Below are 11,068 nucleotides of genomic sequence, written 5' to 3' on the forward strand. Positions count from 1 at the left end.
TTCATTGGCCGGACTGTTAGACTATGAATATACAAGATTGAAGACTTCGTCTCGTGTCTGAATGGGACTCTACTTGGCGTGGAAGGCAAGCTAGGCAATACGGATATGTGTATCTCCTCCTTGGTAACCGACCTTGTGTAACCCTAACCTCTCCAGTGTCTATATAAACTGGAGGGTTTTAGTCCGTAGGACAACATACAATCATACCATAGGCTAGCTTCTAGGGTTTAGCCTCTCTGATCTTGTGGTAGATCTACTCTTGTACTACCCATATCATCAATATTAATCAAGCAAGACGTAGGGTTTTACCTCCATCAAGAGGGCCCGAACCTGGGTAAAACATTGTGTCCCCTGCCTCCTGTTACCATCCACCTTAGACGCACAGTTCGGGACCCCCTACCCGAGATCTGTCGGTTTTGACACCGACAGCCTCTGTTTCATAAATTGCGTACCCGTTGAATTCATATATGAGTATTGCATATATTACTTCATAATAGAACCTTAAATCATCCAAGACTAATGAAATTGAATGCAATGCTAACAATGGTGCATGTACATGCTAGCTACATTGGTTATTTGAAGAAACACCACTGTAACTTTGGCATGCACAATTGAAAAGGATTATTTAGAAAAAATGTGATATGTGAGTGTCCAATCCTTATAGCGTTTAATCGATATTGTATATTTGGCCACAATACGAAGTAGATATTCCATGGTCGCTAGATAGTACTACCTCTTGAGCTTGCATTGGTTTTTCCCTTGAAGAGGAAAGGGTGATGCAGCAAAGTAGAGTAAGTATTTCCTTCAGCTTTTGAGAACCAAGGTATCAATCGAGTAGGAGAGAACGCACAAGCCACCGAATACCTCCACAAACAAACACCAACTTGCACCCAATGCGATAAAGGGGTTGTCAATCCCTTCATGGTTATTTGCAAAGTGAGATCTGATATAGATGGATAAACAGTAAATTAATATTTTTGGTATTTTTGGTTTATGGAACGGAAAGTAAAAGATTGCAAAGAAAGTAAATAGGAAACTAAAATTGTAGATCAGAAAGTTATATGATGGAAAGTAGACCCGGGGGCCATAGGTTTCACTAGAGGCTTCTGTCAAGATAGAAAATATTACGGTGGGTGAACAAATTACTTTCGAGAAATTGATAGAAAAGCGCAAAGTTATGACGATATCTAAGGCAATGATCATGAATATAGGCATCACGTCCATGTGAAGTAGACCAAAATGATTCTGCATCTACTACTATTACTCCACACATCGACCGACTCCTACCTGCATCTAGAGTATTAAGTTCATAAGAACAGAGTAACGCATTAAGTAAGATGACATGATGTAGCAGGATAAACTCAAGCAATATGATGAAAACCCCATCTTTTTATCCTCGATGTCAACAATACAATACATGTCGGTTTCCCTTCTGTCACTAGGATCGAGCACCGCAAGATTGAACCCAAAGCTAAGCACTTCTCCCGTTGCAAGAAAAACCAATCTAGTTGGCCAAACCAAATCGATAGTTCGAAGAGACTTGCAAAGATATCAAATCATGAATATAAGAACTCCGAGAAGATTCAAATAATATTCATAGATAAGATGATCATAAATCCACAATTCATTGGATCTCAGCAAACACACCGCAAAAGAGTATTACATCGAATAGAACTCCAAGAACATCGATGAGAACATGGTATTGAGAATCAAAGAGAGAGAAGAAGCCATCTAGCTACTAGCTATGGACCCGTAGGTCTGTGGTAAACTACTCACACTTCATCGGAGGGGCAATGGTATTGATCTGGAAGCCCTCCGTGATCGAATCCCCCTCTGGCAGGATGCCAGAAAAAGTCCCTAGATGGGATCTCATGGGTACAGAAGGTTGCGGCGGTGGAAAAGTGGTTTTGTGGCTCTCTTGGAAGGTTTTGGGATATTTGAGAATATATAGGCGGAAGAAATATGTCGGTGGAGTCGCGAGGGGCCCACAAGGGTGGGGGCGCGCCCTACCCCCTGGGCGTGCCTCCCGACCTTGTGGTCGCCTTGTGGCTTTCCTACCGTGCACTCCAAGCCCTCTATATGTCTTCTAGTCCAAGAAAAATCATCGTGAAAGTTTCATTCTGTTTGGACTCTGTTTGATATTCCTTTTCTGCGAATCTCTAAACAAGGAAAAAACTGGAACTGACACTGGTCTCTAGGTTAATTAGTTAGTCCCAAAAATAATATAAAATATCACATAAATGCATATGAAACATCCAAAAGAGATAATATAATAGCATGGAACAATCAAAAATTATAGATACATTTGAGACGTATCAGATAGTGGTACGTGAATGAATTGTGCAATCTCTCTCACACGCATACATATCTCATTTCTTCGTGGGCATCAGAATCACACACGCACACTTCGTGTATTTCTCTCCCTCCGTCAAGGTTAGAAATCGTCTTTCTACCCCGTCTTAAAAGTCTCTTACACAGAAACACACACAATCTCTATTTCGAACATGCCCACCCCTTTAATTCCGCCCACCCACCGCCACTAATGTCTCAAAGTATAATCATGTCTCTCACACATATGCCTAAGGTTAACTCGAGTCTCGGAACCATATGAATACATACAATAGGATTCCAGCAGAGCACCTTTTGTTTTGATACTTCTTGATACGTCTCCAACGTATCTATAATTTTTGATTGCTCCATGCTGTATTATCTACTGTTTTGGACTATATTGGGCTTTATTTTACACTTCTATATTATTTTTGGGACTAACCTATTAACCGGAGGCCCAACCCAGAATTGCTCTTTTTTGTCTATTTCAGTGTTTCAATGAAACAGAATATCAAACGGAGTCCAAACGGAATGAAACCTTCGGGAACGTGATTTTCTCACCGAGCGTGATCCGGGAGACTTGGACCCTACTCCAAGGAGTCAAAGAGGCGGTCACGAGGGTGGGGGCGCGCCCACCCCCCTAGGGCGCGCCCCCTGCCTCGTGGGCCCCTCGGTGCTCCACTGACGTACTCCTTCCTCCTATATATACCCACATACCCCCAAACGATCAGAACAGGAGCCAAAAACCTAATTCCACCGCCGCAACTTTCTGTATCCACGAGATCCCATTTTGGGGCCTGTTCCGAAGCTCCGCCGGAGAGGGCCGTCATCACGGAGGGCTTCTACATCATCATAGCCTCTCCGATGAAGTGTGAGTAGTTTACCTCAGACCATCGGGTCCATAGTTATTAGCTAGATGGCTTATCTCTTTTTGGATCTCAATACAAAGTTCTCCCTCTCTCTCGTGGAGATCTATTCGATGTAATCTTCTTTTTGCGGTGTGTTTGTTGAGACCGATGAATTGTGGGTTTATGATCAAGTCTATCTATGAATAATATTTGAATCTTCTCTGAATTCTTTTATGTATGATTTGTTATCTTTGCAAGTCTCTTCGAATTATCCGTTTGGTTTGGCCAACTAGATTGGTAGTTCTTGCCATGGGAGAAGTGCTTAGCTTTGGGTTCGATCTTGCGTTGTCCTTTCCTAGTGACAGAAGGGGCAGCAAGGCATGTATTGTATCGTTGCCATCGAGGATAACAAGATGGGGTTTATTTCATATTGCATGAATTTATCTCTCTACATCATGTCATCTTGCTTAAAGTGTTACTCTGTTTTAACTTAATACTCTAGATGCATGCTGGATAGTGGTCGATGAGTGGAGTAATAGTAGTAGATGGAGAATCGTTTCGATCTACTTGTCACGGACATGATGCCTATATACATGATCATGCCTAGATATTCTCATAACTATGCTCAATTCTATCAATTGCTCAACAGGAATTTGTTCACCCACCGTAGAATACTTATGCTCTTGAGAGAAGCCACTATTGAAACCTATGGCCCCCGGGTCTATTCTCATCATATCAATCTCCATCACTTTAATCTTGCTTTGCTTTTTAATTTACCTTTTACTTTTCACTTTGCATCTCTATACCAAAAATACCAAAAATATTATATCTGTTAGATCTCACTCTCGTAAGTGACCGTGAAGGGATTGAAAACCCCTAATCACGTTGGTTGCGAGTAGCTATCGTTTTGTGCAGGTACGAGGGACTTGAGCGTGGCCTCCTACTGGATTGATACCTTGGTTCTCAAAAACTGAGGGAAATACTTACGCTACTTTGCTACATCATCCTTTCCTCTTCGGGGAAATCCAACGCAAGCTCAAGAGGTAGCAAAAAGAATTTCTGGCGCCGTTGCCGGGGAGGTTCGCGCAAGTCAAGATTTGACTCTCGACAACGAGCCATTTCTAGCGCCGTTCCCGGGGAGTCTGCGCAAAAAAGTCAACATACCAAGTACCCATCACAATCCCTATCTCCCGCATTACATTATTTGCCATTTGCCTCTCGTTTTCCTCTCCCCCACTTCACCCTTGCCGTTTTATTCGCCCTCTCTCTCTATCCTCCCTCTCTATTTTCCTCTTTTGCTTGTTTCTTGTTTGCTCGTATGGTTGGAATAGTCATTTATTTATTACTAAACAGAGAACCTAAGATCTATGGATCCTCATCCGCTTGCTAATCTTTTTAAGAGATCCAATTATGGTGAACCAATTGCTAGTGAGTTCTGTGCACTAGATTATCTTTATGAGGTTTGGCTTGAAATTCGTGAATCTGAAAAGTGTGATGAATTACTTTATGAAGCAATTCATGATAGATCTTTGAATAAAAAGCATGATTGCAATGATTTTACTATAAACTCTCTTGTTGTCAATTGTGCTAATAATATGCAAAACCCTAAGCTTGGGGATGCTAGTTTTGCTATGTCCTCTACTTGTTGGAATGATCATGATTGGGGTGATTCTTCTTATGATATTGAAAATTTATTTAAGCCCCATGATGAATATGAGATTGATAATAGTGTTTGCAATATTATTGAAAGTGGGTTTGGAAGAGTGTCAACTTTAGATTTCGCCAGGGGCTTGGCCCTGGGCGGCCACTCCTCTTCACCGTTGTCGGCGTTGTAGTCCGGAGGAGGGGTTCTCCCCTTCTTGGACCCTTCGGCCTCCCCAGTTGGGGCGGCCTTCCTTTTCTTCCCTTCCGGGGTTTCTTCTTCCTACTCCTCGTCTTCACGGGAGGAATGCGCCTCGGAACTGTCGGATGATGGATCCGACGCCTCCTGGCGCCGGGCACTCTTTCGAGTCCCCGCGGCCTTTTTCGCAGCCTTCTTCTCCGGCACCACATAGGGTGCCGGAACCAGCAGCTTCGCCAAGAGGGCATCGGCTAGGTCTTCGGGCAAAGGTGCCGGACAGTCGATCTGTTCGGACTTCGCCTGCCAATCCTGTCAAAGGTAAGGGAGCTTAGATCCCGCACAGAGTTGAACTATGAAAAACTAGTGCCCTGTAAAAGGTACAAAAAACTTACCGCGCTAGCGTGACGCTGCGTGATGTATCCGCGATCCTTGGTAGCAGATGCGGGAGCCTCGGCGCCTTTGAAGAGCACCTTCCAGGCATCTTCGTACGTCGTGTCGAAGAGCCTGCTCAGAGTTTGGTGCCGCGCCGGATCAAACTCCCACAAGTTGAAAGCCCGTTGTTGACACGGGAGGATCAAGCAGATGAGCATAACCTGGACTACATTGACAGGCCTGAGCTGCTTGTTCACCAGGGATTGGATGCATGTTTGTAGTCCGGTCACCTCCTTTTTGCTGCCGCACAACAGGCCCATCTCTTTCCAGGACGTGAGCCGCGTTGGGGGTCCGGACCGGAACTCGGGGGCTGCGACCCACTTAGGGTCGCGCGGCTCGGTGATGTAAAACCACCCCGATTGCCACCCCTTCAGGGTCTCCACAAAGGAGCCCTCGAGCCATAGGATGTTGGCCATCTTGCCCACCATGGCGCCTCCGCACTCCGCCTGGTTGCCGCGCACCACCTTTGACTTGACGTTGAAGGTCTTGAGCCATAGGACGAAATGGGGGCGGATGCGGAGGAAAGCCTCGCACACGACGATAAACGCCGAGATGTTGAGGACAAAATTCGGGGACAGATCATGGAAATCCAGGCCATAGTAGAACATGATCCCCCGGACAAATGGATCGAGAGGAAAACTCAGTCCGCGGAGGAAATGGGGGAGGAACACCACCCTCTCATGGGGCCTTGGGGTGGGGATGAGCTGCCCCTTTTCGGGGAGCCGGTACGTGATGTTGTTAGACAGGTATCCGGCCTTCCTCAGCTTTTTGATATGTCCCTCCGTGACGGAGGAGACCATCCACTTGCCTCCCGCTCCGGACATGGCTGGAGAAGGATGAGGTGAGGAGTGCGGACTTGGGTGCTGGAGCTCGAGTGCGCAAGAATGGATAGGCGAAGGAGGAATAAGGCGTAGGTGAAAAGGTGGATCCTTATCCCCTTATATGGGTGGACGCAAGTACATGTCCCCACCAGCCTGGTAAAACTCGCTTATCTCCCAAGCGCCGTAATCAAAGGCGCGATTGGGTAACCCATGCCCGTATTGATGAGAATCCTGGAATAAGGGGACACGATCTCTGCTTTAACAAGACGTGCCAAGGAAACCGCTTCGCATAACACGCTGAGATGGGATAGTAAAACGGTTCGAATAAAAGCTTGGCCGTGGTGTGATGTCACACTACAGAGTGCGTCAGCAGATTAGATTTGTGTAAATATTATTCTCTCTATGGCAATATGTGGAAACTTATTTTGCAGAGCCGGACACTACCTTTGTGTTCAAAATCTTCTATGAAGTACTTGGAGGAGGAACCCGCCTTGCAATGCCGAAGACAATTTGCGCGCCGGACTCGTCGTCATTGAAGCCTGGTTCAGGGGCTACTGAGGGAGTCCTGGATTAGGGGGTGTTCGGATGGCCGGACTATACCTTCAACCGGACTCCAGGACTATGAAGATACAAGATTGAAGACTTCGTCCCATGTCCGGAAGTGACTTTCCTTGGCGTGGAAGGCAAGCTTGGCGATACGGATGTTCATATCTCCTACCATTGTAACCGACTCTATGTAACCCTAACCCTATCCGGTGTCTATATAAACCGGAGGGTTTTAGTCCGTAGGACAACATACACATCAACAATCGTACCATAGGCTAGCTTCTAGGGTTTAGCCTCCTCGATCTCGTGGTAGATCTACTCTTGTACTACCCATATCATCAATATTAATCACGCAGGACGTAGGGTTTTACCTCCATCGAGAGGGCCCGAACCTGGGTAAAACTTCGTGTCCCTTGCCTCCTGTTACCATCCGGCCTAGATGCACAGTTCGGGACCCCCTACCCGAGATCCGCCGGTTTTGACACTGATAATGTGCTTCACTTATATCTTTTGAGCTATGTAGTTTTGCTCTATGTGCTTCACTTATATCTTTTGAGCATTATAAATTTGCTCTATGTGCTTCACTTATATCTTTTAGAGCACGGTGGTGGATTTGTTTGAAATAAACTATTGATCTCTCATGCTTCACTTAAATTATTTTGAGGGTCTCTTAATAGCATGGTAATTTGCTTAATAATAATATGCTTGGTATTCAAGATTTGTGAAACTTTCTTTTGAGTGTGTTGAATACTAAGAAAAGATTGAAGCATGATAATTGTTTTGAGATATGGAGGTGATAATATTAGATTCATGCTAGTTGAGTAGTTGTGAATTTAAAGAAAACGTGTGTTGAAACTTGTGATTCCCGTAGCATGCATGTATGGTGAACCATTATGTGATGAAGTCGGAGCATGATTTATTTATTGATTGTCTTCCTTATGAGTGGCGGTCGGGGACGAGCGATGGTCTTTTCCTACCAATCTATCCCCCTAGGAGCATGCGCGTAATACTTTGCTTTGATAACTTGTAGATTTTTGCAATAAGTATATGATTTCTTTATGACTAATGTTGAGTCCATGGATTATACGCACTCTCACCCTCCCACCTTTGCTAGCCTCTCTAATACCGCGCACCTTTCGCCGGTATCATACACCCACCATATACCTTCCTCAAAACAGCCACCACACCTACCTATTATGGCATTTCCATAGCCATTCCGAGATATATTGCCATGCAACTTTCCATCATTCCGTTTATTATGACACACTCCATCGTTGTCATATTGCATATCCCGGTACACCACCGGAGGCATTCATATATAGTCATATTTTGTTCTATGTATCGAGTTGTAATTGTTGAGTTGTAAGAAAAATAAAAGTGTGATGATCATCATTATTAGAGCATTGTCCCAGTGAGGAAAGGATGATGGAAACTATGATTCCCCCACAAGTCGGGATGAGACTCCAGACGAAAAATAAATAAAAGAGGCCAAAGAAGCCCAAAAAAAGAGAGAAGGAAAAGAGGCCATAAAAAAAGAAAAGGCCCAAATAAAAAAATAAAAAAAATGAGAGAAAAAGAGAGAAGGGACAATGTAACTATCCTTTTACCACACTTGTGCTTCAAAGTAGCACCATGATCTTCATAGTAGAGAGTCTCTCATGTTATCACTTTCATATACTAGTGGGAATCTTTCATTATAGAACTTGGCTTGTACATTATAATGATGGGCTTCCTCAAATTGCCCTAGGTCTTCATGAGCAAGCAAGTTGGATGCACACCCACTTAGTTTCTTTTTGAGCTTTCATATACTTATAGCTCTAGTGCATCCATTGCATGATAATCCCTACTCACTCACATTGATATCTATTGATGGGAATCTCCATAGCCCGTTGATACGCTTAGTTGATGTGAGATTATCTGCTCCGTTTTGTCTTCTCCACAACCACCATTCTATTCCACATATAGTGCTATATCCATGGCTCACGCTCATGTATTGCGTGAAGATTGAAAAAGTTTTGAAAAAGTTATAGTATGAAACAATTGCTTGGCTTGTCATCGGGGTTGTGCATGATTTAAATACTTTGTGTGGTGAAGATAGAGCATAGGGATAACTTTCTTTGGCCATATTATTTTGAGAAGACATAATTGCTTTGTTAGTATGCTTGAAGTATTATTATTTTTATGTCAATATAAACTTTTGTCTTGAATCTTTCTAATCTGAATATTAATATCACAATTAAGAAGATTTGCATTGAAATTATGCCAAGTAGCACTCCGCATCAAAAATTCTCTTTTTATCATTTACCTACTTGAGGACGAGCAGGAATTAAGCTTGGGGATGCCTGATACGTCTCCAACGTATCTATAATTTTTGATTGCTCCATGCTATATTATCTACTGTTTTGGACTATATTGGGCTTTATTTTCCACTTTTATATTATTTTTGGGACTAACCTATTAACCGGAGGCCCAGCCCAGAATTGATGTTTTTTGCCTATTTTAGTGTTTCGAAGAAATGGAATATCAAACGGAGTCCAAACGGAGTCCAAACGGAATGAAACCTTCGGGAATGTGATTTTCTCACCGAGCGTGATCCAGGAGACTTGGACCCTACTTCAAGGAGTCAAAGAGGAGGTCACAAGGGTGGGGGGCGCGCCCACCCTCCTTGGGCGCGCCCCCTGCCTCGTGGGCCCCTCGGTGCTCCACCGACGTACTCCTTCCTCCTATATATGCCTATGTACCCCCAAACGATCAGAACAGGAGCCAAAAACCTAATTCCATCGCCGCAACTTTCTGTATCCACGAGATCCCATCTTGGGGCCTGTTCCGAAGCTCCGCCGGGGAGGGCCGTCATCACGTAGGGCTTCTACATCATCATAGCCTCTCCGATGAAGTGTGAGCAGTTTACCTCAGACCTTCAGGTCCATAGTTATTAGCTAGATGGCTTCTTCTCTCTTTTTGGATCTCAATACAAAGTTCTCCCCCTCTCTCGTGGAGATCTATTCGATGTAATCTTCTTTTTGCGGTGTGTTTGTTGAGATCGATGAATTGTGGGTTTCTGATCAAGTCTATCTATGAATAATATTTGAATCTTCTCTGAAATTTTTATGTATGATTGGTTATCTTTGCAAGTCTCTTCGAATTATCCGTTTGGTTTGGCAAACTAGATTGGTAGTTCTTGCCATGGGAGAAGTGCTTAGCATTGGGTTTGATCTTGCGGTGTCCTTTCCCAGTGACAGAAGGGGCAGCAAGGCACGTATTGTATCGTTGCCATCAAGGATAACAAGATGGGGTTTATTTCATATTGCATGAATTTATCTCTCTACATCATGTCATCTTTCTTAAAGCGTTACTCAGTTTTTAACTTAATACTCTAGATGCATGATGGATAGCGGTCGATGAGTGGAGTAATAGTAGTAGATGTAGAATCGTTTCGGTCTACTTGTCACGGACGTGATGCCTATATACATGATCATGCCTAGATTTTCTCATAACTATGCTCAATTCTGTCAATTTCTCAACAGTAATTTGTTCACCCACCGTAGAATACTTATGCTCTTGAGAGAAGCCACTAGTGAAACCTATGGCCCCCGGGTCTATTCTCATCATATCAATCTCCATCACTTTAATCTTGCTTTGCTCTTTACTTTACCTTTTACTTTTCACTTTGCATCTCTATACCAAAAATACCAAAAATATTATATCTATCAGATCTCTCTCTACTCTGTCTCTCTCAAAAACTGAGGGAAATACTTACGCTACTCTGCTGCATCATCCTTTCCTCTTCGGGGAAATCCAACGCAAGCTCAAGAGGTAGCACTTCTCTCTGTCTCTCTCTCTCTCACACACACGCACACACACGCACACGTAGACATTGTTTCTCTCTTCATTTTTCCGGCACTTGCATGCACACACCGCTTGTTTATCTCCATGATGCTTTAAGTATGCCTCGCACACATGCAATCTACCTATCCCTTAATATAGATATGTGTCACACAAACTCCTTCTCGTTATATCTAAGTGTCACTCCCCCCCCCCACACACACACCCACACACAAACTTCCCGACACCGAAGGAGTAGGGTGACACCTCTATCCTGATACTAATCTATCTACTGGATTCTCTCTCAAACACACACACACACACACACACTACCCAACACCGAAGGAGTAGGGTGGCACCTCGATCTTGATAGTAATCTATCTATTGGGTTCTCTCTCAAACACACACACTCACACCATGTGCACACTCTC

Source organism: Triticum dicoccoides, chromosome 5A (assembly GCF_002162155.2).
Source record: "Triticum dicoccoides isolate Atlit2015 ecotype Zavitan chromosome 5A, WEW_v2.0, whole genome shotgun sequence".
Lineage (NCBI taxonomy): Eukaryota > Viridiplantae > Streptophyta > Magnoliopsida > Poales > Poaceae > Triticum > Triticum dicoccoides.